Source organism: Oryctolagus cuniculus, chromosome 18 (genome assembly GCF_964237555.1).
Source record: "Oryctolagus cuniculus chromosome 18, mOryCun1.1, whole genome shotgun sequence".
NCBI classification, from domain to species: domain Eukaryota; kingdom Metazoa; phylum Chordata; class Mammalia; order Lagomorpha; family Leporidae; genus Oryctolagus; species Oryctolagus cuniculus.
Genome location: NC_091449.1, coordinates 46,113,418 through 46,133,015, shown reverse-complemented (window position 1 = coordinate 46,133,015; position 19,598 = coordinate 46,113,418).

Genomic DNA, 19,598 nt, shown 5'->3' with positions numbered 1-19,598 from the left:
ACTCCCCAAATGGCCACTACAGCCAGAGCTACGCCCATCCGAAGCCAGGAGCCAGGTGCTTCTTCCTGGTCTCCCATGCAGGTGCAGGCGCCCAAGCATTTGGGCCATCCTCCACTGCCCTCCTGGGACAAAGCAGAGAGCTGGACTGGAAGAGGAGCAACCGGGTCTACAACCCGGCGCCCATATGTGATGCTGGTGCCACAGGTGGAGGATTAACCAAGTGAGCCATGGCGCTGGCCCCCATACCACATTCTAATAATTTTCTTTCCCGTGATTTGATAACACTTAGCTATGGTTTTTAAATTGCTTTGCTACTATATATAATGGGTCTCAATATTTATTAGCCCTTAATAGAATTTTTCACATTATTGTCTTAACCTTTTCCAAAGGTTTGCTAATAATTATTTTACAATTTCCATTTACTGTTTCCAATAAAGCTAATATCATACATTTTTAGATTTTTGTTGTAGCATCGTCTTACTTCTGTTCTTCACTGCTGCATTAGTTAGCTGTTGAAGCATGGCACACTACATGAAAACCCAGTGGCATAAAGAATAGTCATTTATTATTGCTCCCTACAAGGGTCAGCAGAGTGACTCTTCTTTTCTTAGCAGGGAACACCCATGTTTTTGTGCTTCACTATGGGCAGAATAGGTAGCCCTGTTGTGGTCTGCATTCTCGCCTTGTTTCTGAGTAGAAACCCTGTAGACCTATGTGAGATGGCTTTATGAGAAACAGTAGAAGGACTCAAGACCTTTAGCATCCCATTGCTTCTACCGAATTCTACTGGCCAAAGAGAGGAGAAAGTGAGTTCAGATTTAATAGACTATAGAAGACTCTCAATAGCAGGAGGAGTTGCAAATCACAAATAAAGAGTAAATAGACTGACCTTCAGTATAATCTCCCACAAGTGTTAAAAAAGATATAAAGTCAGTGCCTGCATTGCAGCATAGCAGGTAAAGTTGCCACCCACAATGCCAGCATCCCATCTGGGCACTGGTTTGTGACCAAGATGCTCCCTTTCCAATGAAGCTCCCTGTTAATAGCCTGGGAAAGGCAACAGAAGATGGCCTGAGTGATTGGGTCCCTGCCATCATCCAATGGTAATTGACAACATGGACTTGATGTTAAGTGCTTTAGAACAAATACATTGGAGAGGTTGGACTAGTAAGACTTCAGAATAGTAAGGCATGAAAGAGACTGTCACTAGTATTGCATGGGCTAGGAGGATCATATGTAGGAGAACAAGCAACAAATATTATGAATATAAAAATCAACTGGAATAATGAGCAAATAGGCTCATCTTGTGAAATTATTCATGAAAACGGAGATACACTGCAGAATGGCTCTCTCAAATCACCTTATCCATAATACTTTAGCTCTATCATTGGCCTCTGCATATTAAACTCAGCCCCTAACCCTGTGTTCTGATGGCCTGCAAGGGACCACTTCTCTAACTTGCATAATGCATAACTCTTTATATGGCTTTTGCACTTACTTTTCCAACCCAACATAGCACCTAAGCTTCTATCTTCTATTTTGTAAGATAAGTTGCCCAGCTCTCAGTTTCCTTGTCTGTAAGATGGGGATAAATAATTATCTGCCTGTAAGATGAGAACGAACTCTTACCTTCTTCTTTGGATGAAGCCTGGTATGACTTGTCTCCCTCCAAAATGCATCTATTCAGACTGTAGTCCCCAATGTAACTGCATTGGGATACATTGTCTTTAAAGAGATAATTAATGAGGTCATAATGATAGGGCCTTAATTAAGTACGAGTAGTGTCCTTATAAGAAGAGGAAGGAAGGTGCTGGGGCATAAAGGGTAAAGACACTGCCTGTGATGTCGGCATCCCATATGGCCACTGGTTCTAGTTGTGACTGCTCTACTTCCAGTCTAGCTCCCTGCTAATGCACCTGGGAAACCAGTGGAAGATGGCCCAAGTGCTTGGGTCCCTGCACCCACGTGGGAAACCCTGAAGAAACTCTTGACTCGTGGCTTCAGACCAGCCCATCTCTGGCTTCTGCAGCAATTTGGGGAACAAACCAGCCAATGTAAGATCTTTTTCCTTCTCTGTCTCTCCTCCTCTCTCTATGTAAGTCTGCCTTTCAAATAAATAAATCTTTAAAAAAAAGAAGAGGAAGGAATACACAGAGAAAAGACCAAGGGACAATATTGTTTCTTGGTGGTCAACTGCAAGTAAAGGGGAGAGGCTTTAGGAGAAATCAAATTTACAGACACCTTGATTTTGAATTTTTAGTTTCAGAACTTGAAATAAATTCTATTGTTGTCTGTCTTAATTTATTCTGGCTGTCCTAGCAGGCTAAAACAGATGCACAAAATAATCAAAGGGACAATGCCTATTTAACACTGTATCTGGTACAATATAATCTATCAATGTCACAGGTAGAATTGTTACATGCATAGCTGGTGAAAAATAAATACCCCATCAAAAACTAAAGTTGAGTATAGAGAATTTGTAAGAAGAAAAAAGACAAATTGTAAACAAGGGCATACAAAACTCCACGGGTGATATTTAAGGAGTTAGTCTTAATAGGTCAAAGATGAGGATAATGGGTGTATTTGAGAATCTCAGATTCTGAGAACAAGATGAAGGGGCAGAATATTCTCATGGCTCTGCACGCTAGGTATATATAACATAACTATTTGGGGTATCTTTTCATCTTTTCAACATAAGATAAATATTTTATGAACTGTACTTCTTTGTTATTTTATCAGTTTCTATAAATGAAGAAAATCTTTCCTGTAAGAAAATGTTTATGAAGGCAATGAGCATTTATAATCTTGGAGATACTCCCAAATCTCCACAGGTGAAAGATGTGCTCTCACCTTATTACATCTATAAACTCAGCCCAGTGTGAAACTCTGGGCAAGTTCCAGCTCCAGTAGGATCCACTCTGATAACATTAGAAATGCAGAACAGGGCAGGAACTCAGCCACAGCTGGGAAGAACACAGTCACCACAGGCAGACTCTCTCTCAATGCTGGTTGTAATCACAACACATTTAGGAGGCTAGAATAGCAGACGAAAAACATAATGTGAAAATGGAGCCAGCAATGTTGACCTCCCTGTAAATGGAAATGAGTTGGCATACCAACAAATGGTAAGGACAGCCTTGCTCTTAGCATCCAGGGACAGTTGAGGAAAGCTGTGTTTAATCCCCTTCCCATGAACCATTTCAGAGACTTCTTGACCATCCACTGTGCTACACCCCTGGTCTGTTCCTCCCAAACCTTAGCAGCTTTAGAAAGGCAACGTGGTGTAGCAAAAAATATCTGTACTCTGAAGGTATGTTCAACTCTTAGCTCCTTCACCAACCAAATCCATCTTAAGCTGGATAGTTTAAAAACCTGATCACAATTTTCCCATCTTCAATTTTCCTATCTGGTTACTATGAGAATTAAATGAAGAAATGTTTAATTTTATCTTTAAAGATTTAATAATTTAAAAGTAAATTTTAATTGCTGTAATAATCAGATTGTTGTAGGTTTTGTTTAGCTAATTTACAAAGGTTCAGATTAACAATCCAGAGTCATTGCTTTGTAGGGTATTTATTGCCTTGAGTCAGGAATCAGTGTACTGGAACTTTGCATATCTCTCTCAAGTTCATGTCTGCATTTTTCTCTCAGCTAGCACTGAAAACCGCCTTCCAGAAAGAATCCTCTATCCCACATTGTAAACCATCACAACATGCATTTTAATGTGGTGTGGATGCACTCTCCAAAATTAATTTCTGACACCAGCAATAACTGAGGTGTCAATTCCTGTTAACAATCTACACCTTGGCAGATTTTTGCCAATCCATTAATAATGTGTGTAATTGATAGCAGCAGAGAGAAGCCACTGCTATTAATTCACTGCTTATTACTGATGATTATTAAGGGTGATGGTAGTGGGTTGTTTTTTCTCCCTGTCAATCAAACAGTAGTTTTGCAAAATTAGTTGTATTAGATAAAGAAAAGAGCACAATATTAAATCCCAAACATTGAGGCATATTCAAATTATTATCTGCTCTACATTAGGCAATGTGCTGTGTACTCTGCATGCATTATATCCTTTAATCTTTACATTGGCAATTTGAGAGACATTACATCTCCTGCATTTCAGTGACTTGCTCTGAATGAAAATGTAGATAAGATATATGATTCAAGAAAAAGAGATCTCACAAATCTTTTAAAAATATAGGATGAGAGGCAGGCATAGGATGTAGTGGTTAAGACTCCTTGAGATACATTCATCCCCTAAAAGTGCTTAAGTTTAAGTCTTTGCTCCAACTCCAATTCTAGCTTCTTACAAATGTACACCTTGCTAATGATTCCTGGGAGGCAACAATTGACGGCCCAGGTGGTCAGTCTCTCTCTCTCTCTCTTTCTTGCTTTAATATATTAAAAAAAAAATGTAGGGTTCAGTGTTGTGGTGCAAAGGATTAAGCTGCCCCTGTGACACCAGCATCCCATAAAAGATTGCTAGTTCATATTCCAAGTCCTGCCAGTTCCATTTCTGATCCAGCTCCCTGCTAGTTGCCTGGGAAAAGCAGAGAAGGTAGCTCAAGTGTTTGGTTGCATGTGGGAGACCTGGAAGAAGTCCCTGACTCCAGCCTGGCCCAACCCTGGCTGTTGAAATCATCTGGAAAGTGAAACTTTGGACTTCTCTCCCCTTCTCTTTATAACTCTTTCAAATATATAAATAAATAAATAAGTCTTTAAGAAAGAAAAAGAGGAAGGGGGGCTGGCACTGTGGTGCAGCAGGTCAAAGCCCCAGCCTGAAGCGCCAGTATCCCATATGGGCGCTGGTTCTAGTCCCGGCTGCTCCTGTTCCAATCCAGCTCTCTGCTATGGCCTGGGTAAGCGGTAGAAGATGGCCCCAGTCCTTGGGCCCCTGCACCCGCATGGGTGACCCAGAGGAAGCTCCTGGCTCCTGGCTTCAGATTGGCACAGCTCTGGCCATTGCAGCCATCTGGGGAGTGAACCAGCGGATGGAAGACCTCTCTCTCTCTGTCTCTACGTCTCTCTGTAACTCTGATTTAAATAAATTTAAAAAAGGAGAGGAAGTAAGAAAGGCTTGAATTCAAATCTTGATTGTAACCCTAACTGGACGGGTTTATGAAAGTACAGTCTCTCCAAGTCATTCTCCTTTTTCTCTTCCTCCTCCTCCACCTCCTCCTCCCGTTACTCTATCTTCTTCCTCTTCTTTTCTTCTTTTTATTCTGAGGATAAAGATTTTAGTAGTTTTGGGGTAATTCCTGTGGTGTAGAGGGTTAAACCACTGCCTGTGATACCAGCATACTACATGAGCACCAGTTCAGGCCCTGGCTGCTTCACTTACCATCCAGCTCCCTGCTAATGGCCTGGGAAAGCCAGGGAAGAAGTCCAAGTCCTTAGGGTCCCTGACCCACGTGGGAGACATGGATGAAACTCCTGGCTCCTGGTTCCTGGCTTCAGCCTGGCCCAGCCCTAGCTGTTGCAGCCATCTTGGGAGTGAATCAGAGGATAGAAGATCTCTCTTCTCTTTCTGTCTCTCCCTCTCTGTCTGGAACTTTGGCTTTCAAATAAACAAATTAATCTTCTTAAAAAGATGATTTTAGTGGTTTCAATTTATTAAATTGTTGAGATAATTAAATGAGGAAAAAGCGATTTTTAAAAAAAGATTTATTTATTTATTTGACAGGCAGAGTTACACAGAGAGAGGAAAGGCAAAGAGAGAGTCATCTTCCATTTGCTGTTTTACTCCCCAATTGGCCGCAACAGCTGGAGCTGTGCCGATCCGAAGCCAGGAGTCCAGAGCTTCTTCTGGATCTCCCACGTGGGTGCAGGGGTCCAAGGACATGGGCCATATTCTATTGCTTTCCCAGGTCATACCAGAGAGCTGGATCAGAAGAGGAGCAGCCAGGACTAGAACCGGCGCCCACATGGGATGCCAGCACTTCAGGCCAAGGCGTTAACTCACTGAGCCACAGTGCCAGCCCCATGCAATTCTTGTTATAAGCCAAACTTCCTACAATATTTGGCTTCAAACATGATCCATCATTATCAGCAAGTCTAAGACCTAGGAGGATGGTGAAGAACATAAAGAAAAGTCTGGGAATAGAGAGACTTATTTTTTATGGACTGAGGTAATATCATGAGAAAAAAATTATAAATACAAAGCTGAGCAGTCTAATTTGGGAACATTAAGTTGACAGGGAGATGAGTAAGGAGGATGTGACTCGGGAAATGGAGGCAAGATGAGCAGAAATAAGAGCTTGAATTACTTATTTTTCAAAGATTTATTTATTTTATTTGAAAGGCAGAGTTACAGTGAGGCAGAGGCAGAGAGAGAGAGAGGTCTTCCATCCCCAATCTTCACTCCCCATATGGCCTCAACTGCCAGAACTGGGCCAATCCGAAGTCAGGAGCCAGGAGCTTCCTCCGGGGCTCCCACACAGGTGCAGGGGCCCAAGGACTTGGGCCATCTTCTACTGCTTACCCAGGCCATAGCAGAGAGCTGAATTGGAAGAGGAGCAGCTGAGACTTGAACTAGTGCCCAAAAGGGATGCCAGCACTGCAGGGGGTGGCTTTACTCACTAAGCCACAGCACAGGCCCCTTGAATTATATGTTTAATAGATGCAAAATGGAAAGCAAAGGTTGAGACTAACATATTGCAGTCCTGTTTTCTTTGGTCAAAAAAAAAAAAAAATCCTTAAGATTCCAAGATGCAAAGGTTGATAGTGAAATTCATTCAGACATACATATTTTATTCTTGTATAAAAAGCAATCAAACAGATATGCTTATAAAGCAGATATTCATTGTAGTGATGGTTGTGAAACTGCCAGGCTGTGGTGGCCTCTAGTAGTCCCATTTGCATGCTAATGAAACCAGAGGCCAGATGCCACTAATTACAACCTAGTCACTCTGTCCAACACCCCACAACCAACTGCTGGTGAATGGACCTCATCATTCTATTATGCAAATGATGCTTAGGAAGATCAAGAATAAATTCTAAATAGTGGCAACCCGAGCCATATATTGGCAGGAGGTAAATTAATAAATATATTCAAGACATGGAAATTAAAAATTATTATTCAACACTAGATTAATCATGACTGAATAAATATGGAACAGCACAACTCTTTTTTTTTCTCTAATGTCCTGTGTGATACAGTAAAATCTCTAATAAGTTCCTAAGATATAATAAATGGTATTTCCAGAAATCATCTATCAGGTTGCTACAGGTTTAAGTTAGATCTTCCCAATGGAAAAAAAATTATAAAACAGCAAAAACTAAAGAATTTTAAATTAATGTTAAAATTAATGTAATGGAGGTAGTGATGATATTGGCCTCTTAGCTAATAACACAAACACACAGCTTCATAAAACTTATAAAGAGCTCTGGTGTTTGGAATTATATTAAGTGAGAAAAAAGTCAATGTGTACTTGAAATTCACACCATTCAAAATACATATACTCTGCCAATGACTTGCCTGCAACTGCAATGAACACAGCAGCCAGTTTCGGAACTCATCCTCCCTGAAGACTGCCTTAGGAGGGATATGTGTGCAGAGACCAGTTCTCCCTAAGGCAATGTCGGTATCATGGCATCACTTTTCATGATAATCACAATGGGAGTTTAAAATATATTTCTCACATCTCTATTAGCAGCCTGTTCTGCTCATGGAACATTCCACAAACCCCCAGTTGATTGGACTTCATTTTTGGGGCCAAATATGTCCTATTTTTCCAGCAGTTTCTAGTTGTTTTCATTCTAATTCATAATTAAGGCAACTTGTGACATGTTGAACCAGCTGTGATGAATATATTATGCATTATAGCATTTAACTTTTATATTAATTTACAAATTAGGGTTTTATCACACCAGGTGTTGAGATTATATTCTCAGAAGAATCATCTCATGACTCTTTGGCTCTAAGAGAGTGAGAATTCTCACTCAGAGATCCCTTTAAAACAATTGGAATTAATAATAAAAGGCTAAATGTTCTCTACTGTCACTGGTAGGGTTGGTGGGTGGCAGTTAGTCTTTGTGTTGGCTTAGGTGATTCACGTGCTAAATCCCAATCATCTGCCTTGCATTACGAAAGCCACACCATTCAACCTTCACAAGAACAAAACATATAGTAGTCACTACACAAGTACGAAGTGAATGAACTCAGTAAAGTTCAAGAATCATCTATTTTGAGATAATAGAAAAAGGGACACAATAATGTTGAATAATTCTCAGAGACCATGTGGTCCCTACATAGCAGAGTTGAGATACAAACTCATGCCCTTTTGATTTCAATCCCTTGTTAAAATCAATTCTTTCCTTCCTGGGGCTTCTTTTGCTCCTTATTCTTCTTGACTGTGGAGAATTCCTGGCTTGCCAGCAGTGGAGGACTAAATTTAAATACCTTTTAAAGCTTCACTATGCTGAGAAGTACTTGTTTATTAAATGAGCCAAACTCTGAATACAGAGAAAGTTAAATAAACAAAAAATTCTTTCAATAATAAAAACTAAGTAGAATGAACAGTAAATAGTACTTCATAAAAAGGTCATTTGGGTCTAGTAATGGAGATTTACTCTGGAAAATAATTTCTACCACTAATGGCAGTTAAATAGAAAGGCTCCAGTTCACTGCACCTGGACAGAGTGAAACATAGAAATGTGGAAGAAGACCAGAGACTACCCACAGTCATTTCGGAATAGAAGTAGACAGAAAACTTAAAGACCACACAGACAAAAATGAGACATTTCCTTAGAAACAAGCGGTTAGCAGTATTTTCCAGAACGTCTTAGAATGTGATGGAGTATTCTTTAAGAACTGTCAAAAATTTAGGCTCTTAAGGTAAACTATGGAAAACTTTTGAAAATAATAGAAAAGAATGCCAGCTCCATTTTTAGGAGTTCTATGAATCTGATAAAATTTTTGAGTCTCTCCAAGTTTGTTTCTTTGCATAGAAAGTAGGAATGTTAATATGTAACTCATAGAGTTAATGTAAAGATTAAATGAGACCTTAGATGTAAAACTTATTGCCATGTAGCTTGATCAAGAATAATATAAATATGGGCGTTGCTCATATTTTGTAATAGCCTGAGCACACAGTAGGGATTTTATGCAAGTGAAAGTTTTGTACAAAAATTATAGTAGCACAAAGAGATGGTTTGCAGAAAGAAGGGAAACAGGAAACTAGAGAAAATGTCAGTGAAGTGTTTTGCTTTTTTTTTTCCTCTTTATTATCATGAGTAATGCTGTGTCCACTTAAAGTGGGTGAGATAACTATCATACATGTCAGTAGATTTCTGAATGGAAGAAGAAATACTTAGATATCAACCATAAATGGAAAACAGAGTGTTGCTGGGAAAGACTTTACAGAGGAACCCCAGAGCATAAATGCACATCTGGAACAAGATACAAATACTGACAGGATGTTCTCTGTACACAGAAAATCAGTGTGCTCCTGCATTCCAGCTCTGTGGTTCAGTAGCTACACACCCCACCAAAAATTAGTGAAATTGCTGACTCAATGTCATGATCTGTCAGTACAGAATAATATGCCTATATCATCAAGTAACTGTAAATGTTAATTAGGATAAGGTTTATAGAGCCCTTAGCACAGACAGTGATAGACACATATTAGCAAATTTGGTTATACTAATTAGATGGAATTGAACCAAATTGTAGCTATCTATGGCCTTAAATCTTTCAATTCCAGAATAACAAATGGCTACTGCCCTCCACTAAGAATTTCCCTACGCTTCTTAGAATTTTCTTGTATATCATGGGTGTTAAGAGTCAACCTCTCTTGATACCTCTCATAGCTTCTGTAACAGTTTACCAATTCTACTCTGGTTTGGAATTTAGTCCTTGTGATCACAGAATAATCTTGGAAAAAGCTATTTGAGAGGCAAAAATAAACCCATATGTAATAAATCAATCACTGTTGTGTTTCTAAGAACATACCTGAGAGGAAGGAGGAAGCTTTGGTTCCAGCAGCCTTATCAAGGGTGTTGTTGTCCACTTAATGGAAATGAAATTTCTCCTCATTCCTCTTTTCTCATTAAGTCAGTCCCATAACTTGGATCTGCATAGCAATGCTCCACAAATTTATGAGAAATCACTTGTTGAGAGGCCACTAAAGCCCAAGCCCATTGCTTACTCCTGAGAGCTATATGTAACCCTCGCATTGAGTTATGTGCAAAAACTCTCAGGAAGCTGTTGGTTGTTAAGAAACAAAACAATAGAAATAAAAATCTCATGCTTCACAGATGGGAGAACTCCTAGAGCAGCAATCCAACCAGAAAAGTTAATAACTAACTTCTCTTCTTTTACCAGCTTGGTGTTTTACATACATTAGTTAACTTAATCCTCTCTAGTAACAATGCACTAATTATTACCTCCATTTTATGGATGAGGGAATTGAATTTCAGAGAGGTTAATTGACTTGTGCAAAGCAACACAGGTGGTAAATGGCTATACCTACAAGACTATGTTGTCAGACTTTCACTTCTTAAATGATATTGTTGGGAGCAGGGATATCTATATCATAGAACAGGGCCAGTAAATATTTTCTGTAGTGGTCTGTATGGTAAATATTTTAGACTTTGAATATCATATGGTATCTGCTATAACTACTGGGCTCTGCTATTATAGGGTGAAACCAGCTACAGACAAAACAACAATCAGAAATCGATGACTTAACGAAAAAACTATTTACAAAAAAGTATTTACCAAAACAGGCCATGGGATGGTTTGGCCCAGATAATATAGTTTGCTGATTCCTTTTAAAGAATATTCAGCTAGGGGCCAGCACTGTGGTGTAGCAGGCAAGGCCACTGCCTGCAGTGCCGGCTCCCATAATGGTTGCTGGTTCTAGTCCTGGCTGCTCCACTTCCGATCCAGCTCTCTACTATAGCCTGGAAAAGCAGTAGAAGATGGCCCAAGTCCTGGGGCCCCTGCACCCATGTGGGAGCCCCAGACGAAGCTCCTGGCTCCTGGCTCCTGGCTTCAGACCAGTGCAGCTCTGGCCATTGCGGCCATTTTTGGGGGTGAAGATTGGGGATGGAAGATCAATCTCTCTTTCTCTGCCTCTGCTTCTGCCTCTCTGTAACTCTGCCATTCAAATAAAACAAATAAATCTTTAAAAAACAAAAAAGGGCCGGTGTCGCGGCTCACTAGGCTAATCCTCTGCCTTGCGGCGCCAGCACACCGGGTTCTAGTCCTGGTCGGGGCGCCGGATTCTGTCCCGGTTGCCCCTCTTCCAGGCCAGCTCTCTGCTGTGGCCAGGGAGTGCAGTGGAGGATGGCCCAGGTGCTTGGGCCCTGCACCCCATGGGAGACCAGGAGAAGCACTTGGCTCCTGCCATCGGATCAGCGCGGTGCACTCCAGCAGCAGCCATTGGAGGGTGAACCAACAGCAAAGGAAGACCTTTCTCTCTGTCTCTCTCTCTCTCACTGTCCACTCTGCCTGTCAAAAAATAAAAATAAATAAATAAAAAACAAAAAAGATTATTAAGCTATTTGTTGGGAAACTAGGATTCTGATTGCAGATTTGCCACTAATGTGATACTTGATTTTGAGCAAATCACTATTTATTATAGGCCTTTTACTATCATTGATAAGACGATTCAAATTATTTGATGTTTCTCAAAATGTAGATCATGGGCAATAACACTAACAGGCAGCCTTCATGACAACAGAGATTTAACTGTTTTGTTTAACAGCAAACTTCCTAGAATCCAGGACCAGTGTTTGACACTTGACAAGAGTTCTGCTGGCCGAATCAATGAATAAACTAAATGAAATAATATGTGTGCTGATTTTCAAAATGTAAAGCCGAACAGAAAGTAACTGCCTTGTCATGGACTGTTGTCTCCAAGGGCTTCAATCATGTCAGTGTGGAGGAAAGGGAGCACTCTTAGTAATCACACCAGGACAACAGGCATTAACAAGGACTGTAGCAGCCAAGCTGGGCCACAGTGTCAGCTTACAACTATTTGTACTCGCCGACCTAATTTCTACATTTCACCCAGATGTCCTTTTAAGCACCATGCAACCTTTATACCTTGAGACACTAATTTCAGAAGAAGTGTGACAAAGAAGAAAACGGAAAGTTCAGCATTTCTTCATAAGGTGAGTTACTTGAAAAGCCTTTTAAAATCAGAAGCAGTAAGTCCTTTTAATTAGCAAGTGTAAAAATCCCCTCCTTACCCACACCCAACAACACAGCAGGATGCAGACTCAAAAAAGCAAAATAGGTCAGTTACATAAAGAAATACATTTACTCTGATTATTTGAGTACTAATGTGCAAATTTTCTATCCCTCTGCCATTCCTTCTAACTCTGATAGTGTATGATCTCCATGATCTCCGTGAATGACAGACTCCTATGGCCAATGAATAACTTAAATGAATACCAAGTTCCTAGCTGATATCTGTACAGGACCTCAACAAGAGGCATTTATCCCATGTATACTTAATCTATTGTCCTTAATGTATGTCTGGGTGTGCATTTCCATTACAAAAGCAGCAGATCTATGTTACATTTAATATTAAAAGACAGTACCTGCAAAGAGGAACAAAGAATGTTTAAAGATATGGGTCCTGATCCTTTCTGAAAATCACAGTGAGATATTAAAACAATTTGAGAGAGTTCTATTTCAAAGGCAACATCATGTCTGAAGTATTTCTCCACACCAATTAAAATGAAAAAAAAAAAAAGAGAGAGAGACAAAATTCCTTGGAGAAATTTTTTTGTTCAAAATCCAAGCCACAGACAGTTAGCAAATGTTCCCCCAGTAATCAACGATATCCAACAAGTCCTGGAAGGACTGGGGCAGCGGAAGGAACACAGGCCATTTGCTCTGATTCAAAGATTTTTATGAGACACATTAAAGGAAGATGGGCAAGCAACTATGTGGAACAGGGTGAACCCCCCACAGCTCTGTGACACCAAAGTACGGCCAAACCCATGAGAGAGAACTCTTCAGAGTGAACCAGCAGATGGCAGCTTGACACCCCCCCCCCCATAAATTTAAATACACAGGAAAATTAACATTTTACAAAAGAAATAGAAACCTTCAAGTCAAATCAAAAGGGAGTTTTGGGGAGAAGGCATTGTTTTTCATTTGTAACAATATTTTATAGAGTAGAAAATGATCTAAACATCTCTTGGACCAAAGCTGGTACATGTTACAAATATGTGAACAGTGTGAGGTGGGTATTTAGCCTAACAGTTAAGACATTCCTGTCCCACATTGGAGTTCCTATGTCAAGTCTCTGACCAAGGCTTCTGAACTCAGCTTCCTGCAAAAACAAAACAAAAGCAAAAACAAACAACAAAAAACCAGGATACAGCAATGATGGCTCAAGTTGATGGGTTCCTGCCACACATGCAAGTCTAGGGCTGAGTTCTAGACATCTGATTTTGGCCCTGGCCCATGCTAGCAACTGAAAGGGAGCTACTGGTGGGAGCTCTCTCTCTTTCTCTGTCTCTCTCTGTGTCTCTGTCTCTGACTCTCAAATTTTAACAAAATAGAGGCAAAAAAATTTTTTTTAAATGTTTACCCACAACTTGTAAATAGCTTAGGTTTAGAAAAATTCTATGTACACTTGACATTTATAAACTTAAAATTTGTTACAAGGAACTAAAATGTGTTTCTGCCTACCAAGATATATATATATATATATATATATATACACATATATATATATATATTTGCACTATTTATCTCTCAATGTGTCCTTCAGTCAATGCTTTTCTTTTCACATCATAAATGTATTGCTTTCAATTTTCTTCATATGATTTATCTATCTTCATGGATTTTCTTCTTGTTTGACACTCTTTGTCCAGATACCTTTTCTAAAGTAATTTCCTCCCCCTTTCTTTCAACCAATCTCCCATTACATCTTTCTATCATATATTTTGTCATTCCTCTTGAAAATTCTGAATGACACAATTTTCAGGATTTTTTTGTTGTTGTTGTGTGAACTTCTTTGATGCAACTTTATAGTTGATTCCAATGCTCAGAAATAAAATCTTGATTATGCTGCACAAGGAGACAACATTAGCTTCTCTTAAGAAGGGACTTTCTTATCCTTAGCACTGAAGCCACAGTAAATGTTACAAGGAGCGGCTTTGATATGATCAAGCCATCCAAACCAAGGGCTATCAAGGGCCTAATATTGTTCTAGGACTCTGTGATGTGAATATGTGATTACGATGAACCACACCTCCCATTGTAGACCTTACAGTCCAAAAATGGAGATAGGCATAATCACCTTCTCTCAGGAACACTGCAAGTCATTGCATATATTTCTGCTTTAAGTGAAGGCTTTAAAACATTCCTTTATTAATATACAAAATTAACACAAGACTTCTATTTTTCTACGCTAAGAATCAAAAAAATTATATTAATGATGTGGAAAGAAGTAAAAGTATGCGGCTTCTTTATGTATATTTTTTTCTGTATCATGTTGGATTTTTTAGTACCATATTCAAATTTGGTTATTCTAATGACCACTTGTATGAATAAGGGGTTTTATCTAGTATTTCTTAACAAAAATGAATTCACTGATTTAAAGGGTAGAAGAGGAGAAGATTGTACATCTGAGTTGCTGTCTCTCTAGCTTTCAAAGAAAATGAAAATAAATTTTAAGAAAAGATTCTAATAAAGCTTGTCATATATTTTTGTTTGGAATCTCAGGTCGCCCAAGGTTAGTGGAGTTCTTAGCTAAGTGAGAGTGGGAGCATGAGGTGGGGGCACAATTTGAAGCAATTTTTGTACCATTCTGATGGGTTGATGACCCCTTGAAAAATGCAGTAAGAATCACTCTTTAAAGGAGCTGGCACTGTGGCTAACTGGGTTGAGCCACGGTGTGTGAAGCCTGCATCCCAAAGGGGCAATGATTCAGTCCAGCTCCCTGCTAAAGGGCCTAGGATAGCAGCAGAATATGGCCCAATTACTTGGGTCCCTGCCACCCACATGGATGAATTCCTAGCTCCAGGCTTCACCCTGGCCCAGTCCTGACAGTTGTGACCATTTGGGGATGAATGTGTCTCTATCACTCTAACTTTCAAATAAAAATAAGAAAAATTATAAGAACTTGTTGAGATATGGTAATGTATGTTTTTTGACATGTTTTCTTAAATATTTTAAATTTTAGCTTACAGAAGGCAGAGTAATATATTTCTTGGCAATCATAAATCTCTCAGTGTCTGGTCTGATGTTCTAAAGTTTTCTAATATCTGCAATAAACTTGATGACATTAAGACCTTGTATGAAAGTCCTTTTCAAATTATAAGAATTAAGAGATTATTTAGATTAAAACAAATTAAATGAGCTTGTTACAATCTTATAAATTGCTCTTATTTACTCTCAATGATTTTAAATAATGAATGTGTCAGGATAAAATCTGTTGAGAATACACACACTTATCTCCATTTTATTTAATACAATTTGTCCTGTAAGTAAAAATTACATTGGAGGGATACACTGATTTTGTTCCAAGAAGTTGAGGAAGTAAGGCCTTTGGTAAGAAAAGTAGGGCATAGAGTTATTTGTTTCATTCTGTCATCCAAGATAAAGCTAGGTCACAAATTTCTGTGGACTTTTTGAAATGACTGTGTGGATCTCGCCCCCTCCATCCACTTTCCTCTGCTATATTCACAGGTAATTTTCTACATATTTATAGTCTGAGAGGCAGAAGCTACTCTACAGGAGCTAATTTCAATTACACATTGGTGGACAGTAACTGGACTATGAGTGTCAATCAGGGATGTATGTCAAAAATGCCACCTTCTGTCTTATTAATGCTGACTTAGCAGAAACAGATGAAATTTAGGGCAAGTCAGAATTCTTGTTTCATTGTCCTATTTTCAGTAAGATAGAATTTAGGACAACTTAGAATTCTTTCTCTTGCCCTATTTTATTGCATTTATGTTTATTCATATTCAGCTAAATGAATCCCTGCTTTAGTCTTTGGTTTCTTCATTTCAAAAAAGTATTTTTGATATTAATGTTATTTATTGTTATTTTTAAAATTGATGTGTCTTGTGAAAGAAAATAGGAAAATGATATAAAGTGTAACAAAACTTTTAAATGTCTCATGGTTCCATGGGCAAATAAATACATTCTACTTTTAATGAACTGTTGAAATGCTCCTTTGTGATATGCTTAGTTAATTTTGTTAATTTGACTTGTTTTAATCATAACACATATATAAGATTGCTTTTAATCATTTTTTGTTACAAGTTTTTTTACATTATTATAACTTTCATGGTAGTATTTTGTTATATGCTTTCTAATCTGTTTTAGGTGCAGCCTATGTTTAATCTCTCTTCTATGTGTTAAGCATCTGTTTTCCTTTATTTTGATGCCTGTATGTTATAATGACGTGTTATTTCTATCTTTCAGCTTCTCCATGTTTGTATTAATAATCAGGACCTTAAAATCAACACAGAAATAAAATCAACAAAAATATTAGGAATATTTCTTGGCTTTTAATTCATGGTATATTAGGATTCATATATTATTTAGGAATATTGAAAGAGCAGTAAAAATAAAATGATTTTGTACATACAAAAAAATGTATACATTGCAAACCCAGCTTTTTAATTCATTTCATTATTGTATTATGCTTATTTTCTAGGTGTGCTTTCGCCAAAATGTAAATCATATGCAAACATACGATGTTGTGAAAAATGTAGATTCAGATTCAATAAGTCTAGGATGGAGTCAGAACATGCATTTCCAACACGCTTCTGTAAAATGACTGAACTAGAACACCTGCTCCTATGGCCCTTGCTAGTTCCATGGTGAAAATGATTCTTCCATGTAACTTGAACATAGGAATAGAGGGATGTATTTTTTAATTCATGAGAAAATATACTTTTAATTCATGAGAAAGAGAAAAAATAGAATAGTAAAGCAAGATAGTACTTCTTTATTTTAATAGATATTTTATTTGGGGATGACAAATTTTATTCATTCCAATTTAAGGCTCTCAATTAAATTTCTCATAAAATTATTGCAAAAGTATTAGGTTGAAAAATAACAGACAACAAATAGCAGCAGGAATAATATGGATTAAAAACTACTGTGATTTAAATTCACAATTTTCACTTAATCCTTAAGACAAATAACTGATATATAAACTAAAACATTTCTGAAACTCTTTTGGCTACAATTTTCTTGGATACAACATGAAAATAGCAGTTGTATATTTTAACATTTCTCATGATACAAGTAATAGAAAACCTAATTCAAAGTGTTTAATTTAAAAAGAAAATAAAACATATCAATCATTCATAACTTATCTTTTGGGTATACTTTCCAGTATTTTGACTTCTCCCCAAGTCAGGTTCTTAAATGGAGTGGTCAATTTTTCACCAGCTGCTCCCCTTTCATCCATTTACATCAGATGAAAGAGAAAGAAATTTCATTTTTCTTAATTTTTAACAAAATTTCCAGAAATTTCTCATTGACCACCTTGGGACATTTGCCCAGCATGAACAAAGTACTCTGACTCACTGGACCCAAATTACAAAGCCTCACCCCTTCCTTTGAGTCTGAATGCAGTCAGCCTGATAAGAGTGTGACAATAGGGATAAGTATATTTTCATAAGAAAGGTAAGTGAATAAAGAAGGAGAAAAACAAAAGGAGTTCATTGTATGAATGTCTATTTGTGTACCTATCTGTGAAGTTTGTCAGGGTAGAATGAGAAAAGCAAGGATACAATTAATAAATAAGATATCAGAGACACTCAGAAGGATATTAAAGCAGCATTTCAGGAAATATTTTATACTAAGTATTTTCCATCTGCAGGTGAAATTTAGAAAGCAGACACCATTCAACTTCTGTGATTAATGAATAGAAAGGAGCTGCATCAGGCACCTGTCTTCTAGTTCTTCACAACTCACAATGGAACCTCAGTAGTGCAGATCCATGACATACTGCCCATCAGTCTCTAATTTTAAGGCTTAGTGCTCTGTAGCTTGTGAAGTCCATGCGTGATCACTTTCACTTTCTATCCAAATATAGAGAGGCAAGGTACAGCAGGAAGTCAGGACAGCCCAATTGCAATGTAATAATTCGAGGCTTATTGCCCAGTGCTAAGTTTGGGAGGGAAGCAGCTATTAAGGGTAAACAATGTAGTATGCAAACAATCTGAGGCCTGATAAAGCAGGACATACTGCTGCCAGTCTGTTGTTCATTCTTAACACAAAAAGAAAAATTACTTCTGTTCAAACATCAGGTTAGTTCCAGACTACACCTACCTCATCTGTCGAGTTGAATCCAGACAAGCACTGACCTTCCTTAATCACATTTAGCCTATAAGAACTAGCAGGATCACAGCTTGCGACTTCTGATGGGTTTATCTGCAGGCAAATAAATCTAACACATATGCACACACATTATTGTAAGTACAAGGGCTCTTCAAAAATTCATGAAAAATGAACTTTATGAGAAGGCTACGTGTCGACTTCAGAATTTGTTTGCACCAAAGTAAACTTATCTTTTAATTATACTCTTCCATGAGCATTTTGAAGTTATATTTATCATTGTGCAGATGTTTAAGTTTATTAAAAAATTGCAGGCTTTTTCAAAGATAATATACTCCAAATCCAAATTTCATAGAAAGTCCTATAGATTCTCAAACACAGTAGTAAGTCAGAACTTGTCAATATTATTGAGCACCTTCTCTATGTTCAACATTATGCTTTTTATTAAAAAAAAGCACATTATTTGGCTGGAAGAGAATTTATATCTGCCAGACATATGTATTAAAGAAATTCATTTAAATTATCTATCTTTCCTTTACTTACTTGTAAAAAATAGATGTAATAATATTATCTACCTCATGGAGCTTTATGAAAACTAAATGAGATAATTTGTTTTTTTTTTTAAAGTGCTTAGATTGATCTCAGTAAAGCTATACAAATGTGCTTCAAAAGGTTCATGCAAAATGAAATTAAAAGATAATTATATTTAGGTGCAAAAAATTTTGAAATCTGTACATATTCTTTTCATAATTCCAATTTTACATAAAATTTTAAAGTGCCCTCATATTGACAATGATGATGTTGATGATGAAGATACTGCCGTAACTCTCACACAGTGTTGATGCTGTAATTCTCCTTTGCTTAAGACAGAAAAAGTGATGACTGGAGAAGTTGAATATCATTACTATATTCATCCAGTTCCTATGTGAGAGAGTAGAAATTTTGAATTCATGCCAATATTTCTGTCATTTCCACTGCACCTTAGCAGCAAAAATGACAAAATCATGCTCTCAGATACAAAGCACTCTGATAAATAACCAGGCAGTTGGAATTCTTGAAAGAATATCACACAATTAGATAGATAGATACATACATACATAGATACACAATTAAATAGCTAGCTAGCTAGATGGATAGATAGATAGACAGATAGATAGACATCAGACAGAAAGATGAAAAATCATAGATGATAAGTTCTAGATTCTTAATTATATTAGATACAGGGTGATACTACACATTTGAACTTTAATGTCCTTCTGGATATAGCCTAGGGTTGAAATACACATTGGTCTGAGACTGGGGCATGTATATGAAGGAAGCA